This window comes from Podarcis tiliguerta (genome assembly GCF_965153285.1).
Source record: "Podarcis tiliguerta genome assembly, chromosome: 3".
Lineage (NCBI taxonomy): Eukaryota > Metazoa > Chordata > Lepidosauria > Squamata > Lacertidae > Podarcis > Podarcis tiliguerta.
In genome coordinates, this window is record NC_139536.1 from 20294003 (window position 1) to 20310364 (window position 16362).

The 16362-nt window shown below is 42.9% G+C and overlaps 1 long non-coding RNA gene across 1 annotated transcript in view; it reads left to right on the forward strand.

Annotated features, from left to right (window-relative positions):
- The window catches only part of LOC310674221, an 82255-nt gene extending 67059 nt beyond the window's left edge, over positions 1-15196 (forward strand). Inside the window, exon 4 of the long non-coding RNA XR_014509442.1 lies at positions 15108-15196. This is a non-coding gene — a long non-coding RNA (uncharacterized lncRNA). The remainder of the gene's footprint in view (positions 1-15107) is intronic.
- The last annotated feature ends 1166 nt before the right edge of the window (positions 15197-16362 follow it).

Below are 16362 nucleotides of genomic sequence, written 5' to 3' on the forward strand. Positions count from 1 at the left end.
CATCCAGCAGAGCTTTACTGCTACTGAAGGCAAATGAGCATAATGGTCACAAATCCAATACATTCAGGATTGGCAATGTCCATAACAAATCCAGTTGCAACAGACTACAACTTACAATAACTTATAAGAAGTCTAAACCTTAACACTAAGTATACCGTACTATGTACAGAACACCACACCAGAAGGAAGAGAGATAGAAAGAGAAAGTGAAACCCAGGCTCCTTCTGGCCTTACTATTATAGTCAGCATGACCTTGACAGAAGAGATAACAGAACCAGTTTAAGCCAACTGTACTCAGCTTCTCTGAAGGAATAACCCAAACATCATGAACCTTCTGCTTGTTTCTTTCACACAGAGAAGCTTCCAGAACCCTCTTGGATTAATTAGAATAGGAAAGATCTCTACACATCAGATCAATACTTTCTGCACCAAGAAATGCAAACTGACAACTATACAGGTATCTCTATGTTCCCCCTCATTCCTACTTCACAGGTAGGCTTAGGTGAGGATGGAAAACTGCAAATGTGAAGGCCACTGTGAGAACAGAATGCTTGACAAGGTAGGTCATTGGCCTGATCCAGCTGGCTCTTACCTCTACTGGAAAATTCCTGTGCTTATAGAAGCTGGTTTTAAAAACTTTGGGCACACTCGGCAGTGCGCAGCCGTAAGCAGCATGTGCATACGTTCAGGCAGAAGCTGGGTCTGAATGCACCTGTTGATCTGGGATAATGGCTCAGGCAGTTTGACAGCAGCAGGAACTGCAAATTGAGGGTTGGGCCGCAACCACCTATGGGATTTCAGCTGCATGCTTGAGTCACTAACCCACACATGCATGGCTTGGTTGCTCTGCAAGTTTCTGGTCACCGTGCATCTCTAATAAAAGGATTCTGTTCACAATCTTCAGCTGCAGAAAGCAGCACAGCAGAGGTAAAAGTATGGCTGATTATAATTATGCAAACATTCCTGCAGCCCATGGCAATTTATGGGGTTAATGAAGCCTCTGAAGAAAAGTTCAGTCCAGTATCCTGTTTATGAATTGGGTTGATCCCAAGTGGATTTCTGTTTGTTGTAGGTCACTGGTTTTTTATTTTAAAAAAATGCAGTGAGATTGTATTATATTACGTATCAGGTATCATCGTTTGTATTGTGGTTTAAAGTTTGTTTTACTTATGTGTTTGTATTGTTAGCCGCCCTGGGCTCTCGTGAGAGAAAGGGTGGGATATAAGAAATAAAAATAAATGGACAAACGATAAATAATAAATAAGGAAATGGCAGCTCAGCGGAAAAGAAAACTCTGCCAAGTGTTGGCTTCTTTAAAAAGTGTGGTGCTACGCTGGGAACTGCTACTCTTAGGCCAGATCCACACCAGACATTTAAAGCTATATGCAGTGCAAATTTAAATCACATCACTTCCTCCAAAGAATGCTGGGAACTGTAGTTTAGCCCTCGCCAGCAGCCTTAACAAACTACAGTTCCCGGGTTTCTTGGAGGGATGTTGTGTGCTTTAAACGTCTGGTGTGGGTGTGGCTTTTGATTAAAATAATAATGATGATGATGATGATGATGATGATGTATGGGGACAAATTCCACCCCTCTGTCCAACTAAATCATGCTTCAGAATATATCCACTGAAATGACTGAACTTGAGTTAGCCATGTTGTGCTCAGGGTAGACCAGCTGAGGAGCTGGTTGCCAGCAAAAATGGTCTACATGTGAAGTGTCACTATACTGTGCAGGGGTGGGGCAGCATGGCAGTGAGGTTGGGGTGGTTCCTCAAGAAGCCCATCCAACCTTGCCCCTGTACTGTTCTGGTATCAGCAATAACAGTGCTGGGAGATCTATGGCCCTGCCCACCCCTCCCACAGAGACGGAGGAGGAGGAGGAGGAGGAGGAGGAGGAGGAGAAGAAGAAGAAGAAGAAGAAGAAGAAGAAGAAGAAGAAGAAGAAGAAGATTGTACCCCAACTGTCTGACTAGGTTCCCCCAGTAACTCTGAGTGGCTTCCAGCAGATATAAGAATACAATAAAAACATCAAACATTAAAAACCTCCCTATACAAGGCTGCCTTCATATGTCTTCTAAAAGTTTATAGTTATTTATCTCTTTAACTTGTGATGGGAGGGCATTCCACAGGAAGGGTGCCACTACCAAGAAGACCTGGTTCCCTGTAACTTCACTTCTTGCAGTGAGGGAAATGCCAGAAGGCCCTGGGAGCTGGACCACAGTGCCCGGGCTGGACAATGTGTGTGCAGATGCTCCTTCAGGTATACAGGGCTGAGTCAACTTAAGGTTGTCATGTCCATTGATTTCAGTTGATCTGCTGTGAGTACATAACCAGTTTGCAGAGCATAATGTGTGCCTTCCCATATAACCAACAAGGAGAAACATTAAATAAGCAGTGGAAGTGGTTAGGTGGGGCATTTCACGCACACAGTCTGTTAGAGTCCAGTTTATGTTGTTCTACCAACATCAAGGGACGCCGGTGGCGCTGTGGGTTAAACCACAGAGCCTAGGACTTGCCGATCGGAAGGTCGGCAGTTCGAATCCCCGTGACGGGGTGAGCTCCCGTTGCTCAGTCCCACCTCCTGCCAACCTAGCAGTTTGAAAGCACATCAAAGCGCAAGTAGATAAATAGGTACCACTCCAGCGGGAAGGTAAACGGCATTTCCGTGCGCTGCTCTGGTTCGCTAGAAGCGGCTTAGTCGTGCTGGCCACATGACCTGGAAGTTGTACGCCAGCTCCCTCGGCCTATAGAGCGAGATGAGCGCCGCAACCCCAGAGTCCGTCGCGACTGGACCTAATGGTCAGGGGTCCCTTTACCTTTACTTTGCCAACATCAAGGGATGAAAAATACACTCCAGGAATATCACTGATAGGTCATCCAAAGTGTTTTGGACTACCAGTGGGAGTTTTCCACTGGAACAACAACAACAACACCCAGAAAATTCAGAATTCAGGGTTATTTTATATTGGCATAGCTCAGTTGGTACAGCATGAGACTCTTAATCTCAGCGTCATGGGTTTGTGCCCCACACTGGGCGAAAGATTCCTGAAACACAGGGCAATGGAATAGATGTCCCTCACAGTTCCCTCCAACTCTGTGATTCTGTGACATTCAGGGGCGTAGGAAGGGGTGGGGGTGGGGGGCGGTCCTCCCCAGGTGTCATCATAGAGGGAGGTGACAAATTATCAAGGAACAATTACTGCTCTACTAGGGTGGTTCATAAAAAACTTTTTCTTAAAAAGAATGCCTGCTCCAAAGGTCTTATCTTACTACACCAGGGATTATATACCTATATATGAAATTTCATGCATATCAGTTAATATCTTGACCATCCTCCACAAAAATAGCTGTTTACTTGGCCGTTTTGCTATATCATGAAGGCTGAAATTTCAATTCAGTGGAGCAGGGTCAAGATATTAACCAATGTGCATGAATTTTCAGATATAGCTATATAATCCCTAGTTAATAAGAAAAGACCTTTGGAACAGGCAAGTTTTTTATGAACTACCCTACTGCCCTACCCTCCGCTGGGCTTCCCGGGTCCTGGAAAGTCAGTTTATGTGAAGAAAATGAGACTAGGCCAAGTAGATTAGGCCTTGCCTTCTCTTGCCTTCACCCTGCCTCCTGCACGCAGCCAATTTTTCTTGATTTTACTGCTGCAGTGTTTTTTTGTTTTGGTAAACCACTTTGCAGTGCACTTTATTAAACAAACAAACAAACAATAAATAAATAAATAAATAAATATAAATATGATAACGCAAGCCAAAACACAATCCATCCTGTAGATTTAAGTATCTGTCCATAGTCGCCTACTTGTTATCAAAGGCCCAGAATCCACATTCCTTTGGAAGAAAATATGAAATAACATAAAACCATTTTTGCAGGCAAAAAATAAAAAAAATAAAAAAATAATGTGTGTGGGACGACGACAAGAAATTTTCCGCACCAGGTACCACCTGACCTTCCTACGCCTCTGATGACATTATGGACTGAAAATAAAGTGTGGCTGAAGTTCTAGTCAGCTTTGAACAAATGTGTTGAAAAAGAGCTGCAATACAAAGCCAGAGAGCTTCAAACAGATGAATTTTCTTTCCTGGGATCCAAGTTACTGCCTTGCAATTCATAGTTTGGAGCACTTTTGAGCCAGTCTGCAGGATTATGGCAGAAGGAACAGCACGAGGCATTTAAAACCAAATTTAACATGCTGAAGTCAAAAGGATATGGTTGTGTGTATCTAAGTCTTTCTCAGAGTAGACCCACTGAAATAAAAGAACCTAAATTATTTATGTACACTAACATCCGTGCTTCTGCTCATTCTCATAGCATTAGATATGGCTAGTATTTGTGCAATGACATTTGTCCTGTAAGACAAGACACAAATATTTTAATAAACAAACCAACAAAAATATAAAGTGTATATCTGAGATTATTATAAAAATAGCAAACAGGCATACACCTGATTGAAAAACCACTCCAACTGGATTTACGCTGACAGCAACCCACATTTTTAAAATCTTTGGGAAGCCACAAACAATGTAGTCTTTGTGTTCATCATGGGTAGCCTGTTGGATTATTTAATTACAAACAGCCATATACTCCAAAGACCGCCTTTTAATCTCAGGAAATTAGAAGGGACATGAAAAAAAGGAAAGGAAAGAAAAGAGATTTGTAAGCAAAACGTAAAATTTTGACTAATCATAAATAATAACACATATGGCCAGTTTCAAATGACGTGCTTAATCTTTTCATTCATATTGGGACACTTTTTTGTAACTTTAGAAGCTTGTTGGGTTTGTTTAGAGTAAAGAAAAGGGGGGAAGCAACCTGAGATTTTGGATTTCTTATGTTGCTGTCCTTTTTCCTCCCAAGGTATATTTAATTTATTCCATGTGGATTTCTGTGTGTTGGGCTGTTGTTATTTTTAAATGTAGGCTGATGAGAAAACTGCTTAGTTTATTAATTATCTGCTTTTAATCAGAAAATTAACTTTAAATATATTTGTATAATACCCAAACCTCCATTTAGATCCTTATTTGGAGCATAAAAGGATACATAACTATTAATTACCATTTAATGAACAAAATCTATTGCGCACAGTGTTAGAAAGGCCATCTTAAATGCTTTATTTTACAATAATGAACCAGAATCAAAGCAGCCTTGTCAGGGTGGTGGTGGACAACTGGGTCCTCTACCACACTAATTAATCATCTGAAATTTAAATTGACAAGTTTACTGGGGGAGAACCAGGCCCATTATTTTGCATTGAAATATTCACATCGGTGCTATATTCCCTGCATTTTCTCCACATTTATATTGGGTGAGTATCCTGTCTGTCACACACATGCCTTAATACATCTATCACACATATCTGATTCATTGTCTGCAGATTTCACGCATGCTTAAATATGGTTTTCTGCAGTGCTCATATATATATACTCCTGTCTTCCACTGCCTCCTGCAGCTTGGTCAAACTCATGCTGGTAACATCGAGAACACTGTCCAATCATCTCGTCCTCTGTTGTCCCCTTCTCCTTGTGCCCTCCCTCTTTCCCAACATCAGGGTCTTTTCCAGGGAGTCTTCTCTTCTCATGAGGTGGCCAACGTACTGGAGCCTCAGCTTCACGATCTGTCCTTCCAGTGAGCTCAGGGTTAATTTCCTTAAGAATGGATGCGTTTGATCTTCTTGCAGTCCATGGGACTCTCAAGAGTCTCCTCCATCACCATAATTCAAAAGCATCAATTCTCTGGTGATCAGCCTTCTTTATGGTCCAGCTTTCACTTCCATACATCACTACTGGGAAAGCCATAGCTTTAACTATACGGGCCTTTGTTGGCAAGGTGATGTCTCTGCTTTTTAAGATGCTGTCTAGGTTTGTCATCACTTTTCTCCCAAGAAGCGGGCGTCTTTTAATTTTGTGACTGCTGTCACCCTCTGCAGTGATCATGGAGCCCAAGAAAGTAAAATCTCTCACTGCCTCCATTTCTTCCCCTTCTATTTGCCAGGAGGTGATGGGCCCAGTGGCCATGATCTTCGTTTTTTTGATGTTGAGCTTCAGACCATATTTTGCACTCTCCTCTTTCACCCTCATTAAAAGGTTCTTTAATTCCTCCTCACTTTCTGCCATCAAGGTTGTGTCATCTGCATATCTGAGGTTGTTGATATTTCTTCCGGCAATCTTAATTCCGGCTTGGGATCCATCCAGTCCAGCCTTTCGCTAGAAAGTGTCACACTTTAAACATTGGGTGGGGGGGATGCCAACACTACGTACTGTATATTTGTATATTGTGGGGTTTTTTAAATGACAGGTGTAACCAATTAAGTATCATTGTCTCCCTGTCCTCTCTGCTGAGTTCTACAGGGGAAACACTGAAACAAAGGTGGAGGAAGATGGCAGCCAGAGCCACACACTGGACTGGCTGTAAGGAGGCAGGCAGGTGGGTCCCAGCTGAGGGGAGACTGAGGTTGGTGTGGCAGTGCCCCATTCATCCTAATGGACCAGCCTCTGCTGCTTCTCCTCCCACTGTTATGTGTGGAACTTGAAAAGGCTGAAAGATCCCCTCAGCTTGGTAACCATATAACTGGACTATTAGCTAAAGTCAGCATTAGTCAACGGTTTTGAAGATGAAAACCCCCTCCTGAGTGTGAAGCAGTAACTTATTACTGTTTTATTTTATTAATGTCTTTTGGCTTTGGGTGTTTTATCACAAGCTCCATAACCTTTCGGTCCCTCAGGCAGTATTTCACCATTGCTGCTTTCAAAACGAGTCACTATTTATAATATACATACAGTATATTACAATCATTAATTTTTTTCAACGTTTTATGAGGTGTGCTTATTACATGAAATGGTGTGTCTGGCACTGGCAAATCTCTCGTGCATTCTCCCCCCCACCCCCACCCCATGTTTCCTTTCTCTTGGCAGGTCCGGCCAGAAGGAATAATTTTCTGTGGGCCACGCATGCTTTTCCATGCCTTTTTTTTTTCCTTCAGGGGAGGGGCGGGATTTGTCACTTCTTCGGCAAGGCCTTATAATTCACAGAAACACAGATTTATGCCTCGGCGTTTCTTTTTCTTTTCTTTTTGCCAAGCCTTGTCAAACCCTAACATTTTTGTTGGCAACCTTTTGTGCCTTGCCCAGCTGAAAAGGGAGGCTCATCTAGACACAGAGCTTTCTCTTCGCCTTCTTTTCTCTTTTCCGGAGTGTCTGTTCTGGCGCATGCTGCTTCGTCTGCGTTATCAGGACTCCCTGCCACATTTCACGTCTTCCATCACCGAAACATTTTATTAAAAATATGCATTCATCAGCTAATGTTCTGTATTTTGAAGGTTTCAGGGGCCCTCTCCAGCCTGAGATGCCCCCTCTAGGCAAGCAGAGAGAAGGATCATGGTCATAGCTGTCAACGTTTCCCTTTTTAAAGGGAAATTCCCTTATTCCGAATAGGATTCCTCGCAAGAAAAGGGAAGAGTTGACAGCTATGATCATGGTGTGAGGGAGTAAATGGTTACTTCAGTCTCAGAGCTTCTTTCTCCCTCCCCCCATTTTTATTATTATTTGGTTTTTACATATTCAAATTTACAATCATACCACAACACATCAAAAAGTACAAAATTCCCACGAATCTTTGGACTTCCCCCTCCCCCTCTGTGGGTCCTATTGTTGAGCCTTATCTACTGCATATTTTATAATAATCCAATATTTTACATCTCCATTACCTCCATAGTTCTCATTGCATTACAAGTGTTATTGCAATCCCGCTAACGACTTTAACGGTTTACATTGGTCTCCAAGGTAAACCATAAATTCCCCCCATTCCTTATTAAAGTTTTGGTCTTCCTGTGTTCTGATCCTTCTGGTCATCTTTGCCGTTTTGGCATAGTCCATCAACTTAATCTGCCATTCTTCTCTGGTAGAGACTTTGTCTTCTTTCCAACTCCGGGCTAACAACATCTGCACGGCTGTCGTCGCATACATGAACAGTCTTTTCTGCTCCCTTGGGATTTCAGCACCAGAGCTTCTGGTCTCATCCCTGAAGGCCTTCACTGAGGTTCTTCCCAGCCCTTATATGTAAAGCAAGAGCCCTGCCCCTAGCTTAAAATCAAGCTCCTTTGAGTCCTAGTTTCCTCCACTCCCAGCAATCTCTTGCAGAGTGGACACAGGCTCCAGGCCTGTGAGCTAGTTCTTTACTGTCCTATACACAGGTTTGTTATCAGAGTCAGCATTGTCAGGTACCTCCTGTGGCCTGCACACCAAAACATCTCATTATCAGTCCCTGGAGTGTTGTAGCACCTCTTGACGAAGACCAACATCCCAGGGTCAGGATATCACCAGCACTCCATGCATCAGCACTGGTGACCACACTCCTGAAGTGGTAGATGATTTTGTCTACCTAGGTTCCACCATAACCAGCAACCTCTCCATCAGCACTGAGCTGGACAAGTGTATTGGCAAGGCAGCTGTGGTAATGGCTTGCCTCTCCAAAAAGGTATGGGAGAATATTATACTAATGTCCAATACCAAGATAAAGGTCTACCAGTTGAGCATGCTACTTTATGGAAGTGAGTTGTGGGCAGGAGGGATGCCTCAATGCCTTCCACATGCTTTGTTTCAGGAAGATTTTGGGCATCATATGATGGGACAGAGTCTCAAACAAAGGTTTGCTCTCACAAGTCCACATTCCCAGTATGTTCGCAGTCCTATGTTCCAGTATTGTGATTTACATTTTTTCTTTATTATCAGGACACTATTTCCTCTGTTAATTACATCTATGTGAAATCATCATCCGTTGAACAGTTATTTCAAGGAATTAATTGCTCTTTAGTGCAGAGAGACTTGTGAGAGGCTGAGCAGTTGAGAGCGAGAGAAATCAGCCAGTAACCTGTTTGACCCTTTGGTCAGTGCCAGCCCAGAAGGGCATGGTATTTTTAGAGGACCATGTGGCTCCAGTTGTTTTCTGCATTCTCAAGATTCTGACATTCTTTGTCATAAAGAACGAAAGTCTTGTGTGGCTAGAGAGGAAGTGGGAAGTGATTCACTTTAAAGGATTTCATGGTTTGCTCCAGGAGAATGGCCAAGATACTGACCTGCTTTGGAAAGCAAACCCCAAGGCGAGAGGTAGTGATATTTTAATAGTTTTAGCTGTCCTTCTCTCAGCTCCAGTGGAAATTGGCAGTGTCAAATATTTGCTGTGGGAAATAAATGTCATCACTGTTCCTGGCAGATCTGGTATGCGTAAGAGGGGCCTTATGTCACATGCTGCATGAGAACCCTCATTTTGCAAATGCCTCCATGGTTTCAGTTGTCTCTACACAAATGCACAGAGTATGGGAAACAAACAAGATGAACTGGAGCTTTTAATACAGGGTTGCAAATATGACCTGGTAGGCATTACTGAAACCTGGTGGGATGAAACTCATGACTGTAATGTAGGAATTGAGGGGTATAACCTGTTCAAAAGGAATAGACCAAACAAGAAGGGAGGAGGAGTAGCATTGTATATGAATGATATGTACACTTGTGAAGAAATCCATGACTTGGAGCATGAAAAGCAGATTGAGAGTATATGGGTAAAAATTGTAGGAGAGAGAAACAACAGTGACCTTACTGTGGGTGTCTGCTATAGACTGCCAAGCCAGACTGAAGACTTGGATGATGCCTTACTAGAGCAGATTACTAAACATTCAAAATGGAGAGAAATAGTAATAATGGGGGACTTCCACTACCCCGATATCTGTTGGAACTTAAACTCTGCCAAAAGTGTAAGGTCTGACAAACTCCTCCATTTTCTCACTGACAATTTCATTTCCCAGAAGGTGGAAGAACCAACAAGGAGATCTTGGACCTGTTCTCACCAATAGGGAGGAACTGACTGGTGAGGTGAAAGTGCTTGGAAACTTGGGAGGAAGTGATCATGCTCTCCTGGGATTTAGCATACAGGCAAGGAACAACTGAGTGTAGTTGGACATGAGGTAACTGTTAGGTGGATTTGTAGCTGGTTGACTGACCAAACCCAAAGAGTATTCATTAGTGGTTCCTCGTCATCCTGGGAAAAGGTGACAGGTGGGGTGCTGCAGGGTTCTGTCCTGGACCTGTTGTTGTTCAACATCTTTATAAATGACTTGGATGAAGGAATTGAGGGGATGTTCATTAAATTTGCAGATGAGACCAAACCGGGGAGGGGGGGTGTGTAGCTAATGCTGCAGAAGACAGAATCAGAATTCATAATGACCTTAACAGATTGTAGAACTGGGCACAAGCTAACAAAATGAATTTCAATAGGGACAAATGTAAGGTTCTGCACTTAGGCAGGAAGAACCAGATGCACAAGAAGAAGAAGAAGAAGAAGAAGAAGAAGAAGAAGAAGAAGAAGAAGAAGAAGAAGAAGAGTTTGGATTTGATATCTCGCCTTTCACTCCCTTTAAGGAGTCTCAAAGCGGCTAACATTTTCCTTGCCCTTCCTCCCCCACAACAAACACCCTGTGAGGTGAGTGGGGCTGAGAGACTTCAAAGAAGTGTGACTGACCCAAGGTCACCCAGCAGCTGCATGTGGAGGAGCAGAGACGCGAACCCGGTTCCCCAGATTACGAGACTACCGCTCTTAACCACTACACCACACTGGCACGAAAATAGGATGGGGGACACCTGGCTTAATAACAGTACATGTGTAAAAGGTCTAGGGGTCCTGGTGGACCCTGAACATGAGTGGAGTTCAAAACATGACAAGTATCTTGTCTGCTTATTGTACTTTTTAATTATGCCTATCCAACATTGAGGTGTTTTTCCCATGGTGGCTAAGTGCTGACAAGTATTTGGATTCTGAGTCATACGATCATAAGAAGAGTCCTGTTGGTTCATGCCAACAGTTCATCTAATCACTTTCCGACAATGACCAGTTAGATGTCTCCAGGACATTCACGACCAGGCTATTGGTGCTAAGCCATCTAGGGCTTAGGCTTACAACTCTGACCAGCAGTAGCCCTCCAGGACATCAGGCAGAGGACCTGGTCTTCCTTATTCTACCTACCACCAAGGCAAGCTGTTTTAACAGTTGTTTTCACTCTTCCCGCCAAGGCAAAGATTGTCTTTATCCTTTAGTCCAACACAAGCAACAAGTGGAGATGGATAGACAGTTTTAGTGGTGTTGTAAATTTGCTATCAGAGCTCATTTTATTGTTTCCAATGGTGGAAGCCAAAGTGATGAGGCTGACCATGTTTTATTACCTCTCCTCCCACCCCTGCTATTCCACCTTATTCTTGGTATGGAATAAATGTATCTATAATCTCTAAATACTGTTGAGTGGTTTCTTTCCATTTCTGTTGAGAATGCTCCAAGCCATTCTATATCAAGCCCATGGCCATCATCCAAAACTTCATGGGGACCCAGAATGTGCATAGAACTCAATATATATGGAGAGAAAACTCAATATATTATTGTGTTATGTTTCTATTATTATTTAGTTTTAATAATAATAATAATAATAATAATAATACCTTCAGGTAGTGGTGCCCACCCTGTGGAATGTCCTTCCATCAGATGTTAAGGAGATGAGTAATTATATAACATTTAAGAAACATCTGAAGGCAGCCCTGTATTGGGAAGTTTTTAAATATTTAATGTTTTACTATGTTTTTATATATGCTGGAAGCCGCCCAGAGTGGCTGGCGAAACCCAGTCAGATGGACGGGGTACAAATAAGAAGAAGAAGAAGAAGAAGAAGAAGAAGAAGAAGAAGAAGAAGAAGAAGAAGTTTTATTAAATAAAACAAATAATAATAGTAATTTTATAATTTATAAATTTGTAATTTATTATTACAAATATTGTTTATTTATTTCATTTTTATTGGGACGCGGGTGGCGCTGTGGGTTAAAGCCTCAGTGCCTAGGGCTTGCCGATCGAAAGGTCGGCGGTTCGAATCCCCGCGGTGGGGTGCGCTCCCGTCGTTCGGTCCCAGCGCCTGCCAACCTAGCAGTTCGAAAGCACCCCTGGGTGCAAGTAGATAAATAGGGACCGCTTACTAGCGGGAAGGTAAACGGCGTTTCCGTGTGCGGCTCTGGCTCGCCAGATGAGCTTGTCACGCTGGCCACGTGACCCGGGATTTTCTTCGGACAGCGCTGGCCCTTGGCCTCTTGAGTGAGATGGGCGCACAACCCTAGAGTCTGTCAAGACTGGCCCGTACGGGCAGGGGTACCTTTACCTTATTTCATTTTTATTGTGTTATGTTGTTGTTGTTGTTGTTGTTGTTGTTAAATGCTGGGATCTTTTGATAAAAGGTAAAGCAAGCAAGGAAGCACCTGGCCTGTTCTCTTCATTGCATGCATTTACAGGATTTGACAGATTCATGAATGAGAGACTTCTCATTGGCTCTCTGGAGGATCGGTGTCCATAGGAAACTGCCTAATATCAGTCAGTCCATCTGTCTACCTATCCCGGAATTGTCTAACTGGCAGCTACTCTCCTGCATCTCAGACAGAAGTGTTTCCCATCACCTGCTGCTTCCAGATCCTTTAAACTGGAGGTGCCAAGGATTGAAACTGGGATGATTTGTCTGCAACACGTGTGCTCTGAACTCAGCTATGAATCCCTCCCCATGTTTGGAGACAGAATGGATGCAAACATATCTAAAAACAGACTTAAAGAATCAATTCCAGTACAGACCGGGAAAGATCTTTACTGAAAAGGCTTGTTGGAAGAGAATGTTTTTCAATAGGTGCTGGGAAGGCAGCAGAGACAGCGCCTGTCAAATATTTAATGAGAGAGAATTGCAAAGGGTAGGTGCCATGACAGAAGCCTGGTTCCTGTTTTGTGTGGAATGGACCTCCGGATAAGATGGCATCTAGTAAGATGTATCCACCTGGGAGAAAGCCATTTAACTCAGTGAGGTTTAAACATGCATTTAAACAAGCAAGATTTTGATTTCGCTTCTATTTCAGGAATCAGATTGGTTTGACTTGGCCCACTTTCAGGAATACTCACTTCACTTTGGATTGAAATCAGAACACAGCTTCTAAAACTCCAGTGATTTATGTCTCCCCCATTGATTGTAATGGAAAAATCAGCCAAGAGCTATAGTCGTTTTCTGTTCTTTGGCATGACTGGATGAAATTTGCAGGCATAGTTGCCCCTTCTGAGTGGATGAAGTCTGGAAAATTACAGCAGCTTGCCTCTGTTTTGTTATTTATTTGATGTGCATGCACACACCTAGTGCTGCGTTATGTATGAATCATTTCCCATGAGGCATCCCAAAGAGATTTACAAAATAATAATATATATAAAACAATTACAAATACAGTGGTACCTCGCAAGACAAATGCCTCGGAAGACAAAAAACTCGCAAGAAGAAAGAGTTTTCCGTTTTCTGAGTTGCTTCGCAAGACTGATTTCCCTATGGGCTTGCTTCGCAAGACGAAAAGTCTTGCGCCTTTTTAAAAAAACCGCCAATGCATTCCTATGGGAAACCGTCAATACACAGTGGTGCTTCACAAGACGAAAAAACTCTCAGAACGAAAAAACTCGCAGAACGAATTAATTTCGTCTTGCGAGGCACCACTGTAGAAACATATAAACAGTTAAAACAACTGCATATATAAAAACAAAAATGACTATAAAAACAGTTCAAAACAACCACACATATATAAATTCAATTAATTTTTTTTTACAATAAATTTCATGAAATGTTCAATTATACACCTCAAAATCAACATTTTACATACCGTTGGATATCCAGCAACTTCCCTCCTTCTCCTTCCATTGTTCATTCGGTTTATTCCTGCATATTTGACTATAACCATATAAATTCAATTCAAATCCAGACAGATACTGACTGGGAATATATTTATTTGTTGAAAGAGGAATGTATCTGTGCCACTGAATAACAGTTGCTGTGGAACAACAGTAGGGGGTGGGCTTTTATGTTTTATTTGTGAGTTTCCTGAAGGCATCTGACCAAAGATGCTGGGCTGGACGGATCTTTGGTCTGGTCCAGCAAAGTACTTTATCTCCACAACCACTCCTTATCTTCATCTCTAAACCACTGAGCCTCTTGGGCTTGCTGATCAGAAGGTCGGTGGTTTGAATCCCTTCGATGGGGTGAGCTCCCGTTGCTCTGTCCCAGCTCCTGCCAACCTAGCAGTTTGAAAGCACGCCAGTGCAAGTAGATAAATAGGTACCGCTGTGGCGGGAAGGTAAATGGCATTTCCGTGTGCTCTGGTTTCCGTCACAGTGTTCCGTTGTGCCAGAAGCGGTTAAGTCATGCTGACCACATGACCCAGAAAGCTGTCTGTGGACAAATGCCGGCTCTCTCGGCCTGAAAGCAAGATGAGTGCCGCAGCCCCATAGTTGCCTTTGACTGGATTTAACTGTCCAGGGGTCCTTTTATCTCCACAGTATACACAGAAGTTTGCCTGACAGTGCAAAGAACAGAACACCCCCGGTCAGGCCAAGCTCCCTGTAAACCTGAAACAGCAACTGCACACAGACCCCACTGAATAATATTGGAATCTACAAGCAAGTTTGTGGTGGCTAATCTTACCTTGCCCAGAGAATTGCCATCATCGCAATACAATTATGGCAAGCAGGGGGTGAAAAAGCAAGAAATGGACTACATTTCTCTGTGTGCCTTAAAAAGAAAAAAAGGGGGGGAGGGAAGTAAGGTGTTAGAAGAGAAAATTTCTGGGACATTGATTTTCAAGTTCGTATTTGAGCCAGAAGCATGAAGTGCTAACATAACCCATATGTCACAAAATAAGATCCTCCAAAAAGACTAGACATTTTGAAGGGAGTTCATTTCCCTTGCTCTGTTGTATTACTTGTAATATTTCACTGCTAACTCCAATCCATGGTTCTTCATGCCTGAGCACACACATTGGCTGTGATTAAGGTGAAACTTAAGTCAATTAGTGGAATGATTTCTTCCACAGAAAAGCTGAGTTTTAGATGCTTTTTGCCAATTTTTCTACCCGGTAACATTTGTCACTTTTTTCTTCCTTTCGTTTGAAAGTATACAATAATTTCCTTCTCTTTCCATTTCTTTTTTACACGCTTCCCTTCCTCTTTTTCGGTTAAAATACCGTACACTCTGTAATTCAAGTCTTCTGCTTCCTTTATTAGGAAAACAGTAATACCCAAATACTGGTGGAAAGAAAGAAAGAAAAAATATGAGAGATCCAACAGGAAACAAAAACCGCAAGCAGAAAGGGGTTAGTACAGGTTACTGAAATAGTTGAGTCCTCTCTTGGGCTCCACAGAAAGTAACAGAACTTTACAATATCTTGAAAATCTGTTTCACAACCATTCTTATTTTTCACTAGATATTCATATCGTAGCAAAGGGGTGGCAGGGGGGAACTTGGTTATAGTTTTCTGGTGTTGTTTTTTTTACACTTAGTATTTGTTATTTTTTAAGAACTGTACGTGCTGCTAACAAGTCTTCTAAGAATATCAAACTCCAGGTGTTTATTTTGGGCATTCCAAAGCTTAACAAGAACTGCATTTGAATGCTAGGCTCTCCCCCTGTGTTACAACCCTCTCGGTGACTTAAAACACATTTTCATCACATGATGACTTGGCTTAGAATAAGCATCAATCTAAACATGACTGACGAATGACTTGGTGATTTAATTGAAAGATTACCTCCCCCCCCCCCCCCGCAAAAAATTGCTGCTTTAAAGTTATCTGAAACCGTGCATCAGGTCCTCTGCAGAATCCAGAAATTTGAAATGAAAGCAGGACCTGCAACAAGATACTGTAATGGGGAGTGTTTCTGGTTAGGATTCCATCCACTCCATTTTATTCCCTGTCTACAGTTTTCAGTATCTCTCCAAAATAATCAGTCACCATGGGCGCTGAGCATGCTCAAAACTCACTCACGTTTTTTGCTTTTCTCTATATTTTGTACTTCTGTAAACTTCAAGCATCCCTCAGTCCTGCTCATATCTCCCAGGAGTGATGCCTCAATGCCTCGCTCCAGTCAGTGGCGTAGCGTGGGTTGTCAGCACCCGGGGCAAGGCAAGTAATTTGCACCCCCTAACCTGTGGATTTGCGCCCCCAACCCGTGGATTTGCGCCCCCTAACCCTAACCCCCAGATGTTGCGCCTGGTGCGGCCAGCCCCCCCTGCACCCCCCACGCTACACCACTGGCTCCAGTATATCTGAAGGAGCGTCTCCACCTCCATCGTTCTGCCCGGACACTGAGGTCCAGCGCTGAGGGCCTTCTGGCGGTTCCCTCACTGCGAGAAGCCAAGTTATAGGGAACCAGGCAGAGAGCCTTCTCGGTAGTGGCACCCGCCCTGTGGAACACCCTCCCTCCAGATGTCAAAGAGAAAAATAACTACCAAACTTTTAGAAGACATCTGAAGGCAGCCCTG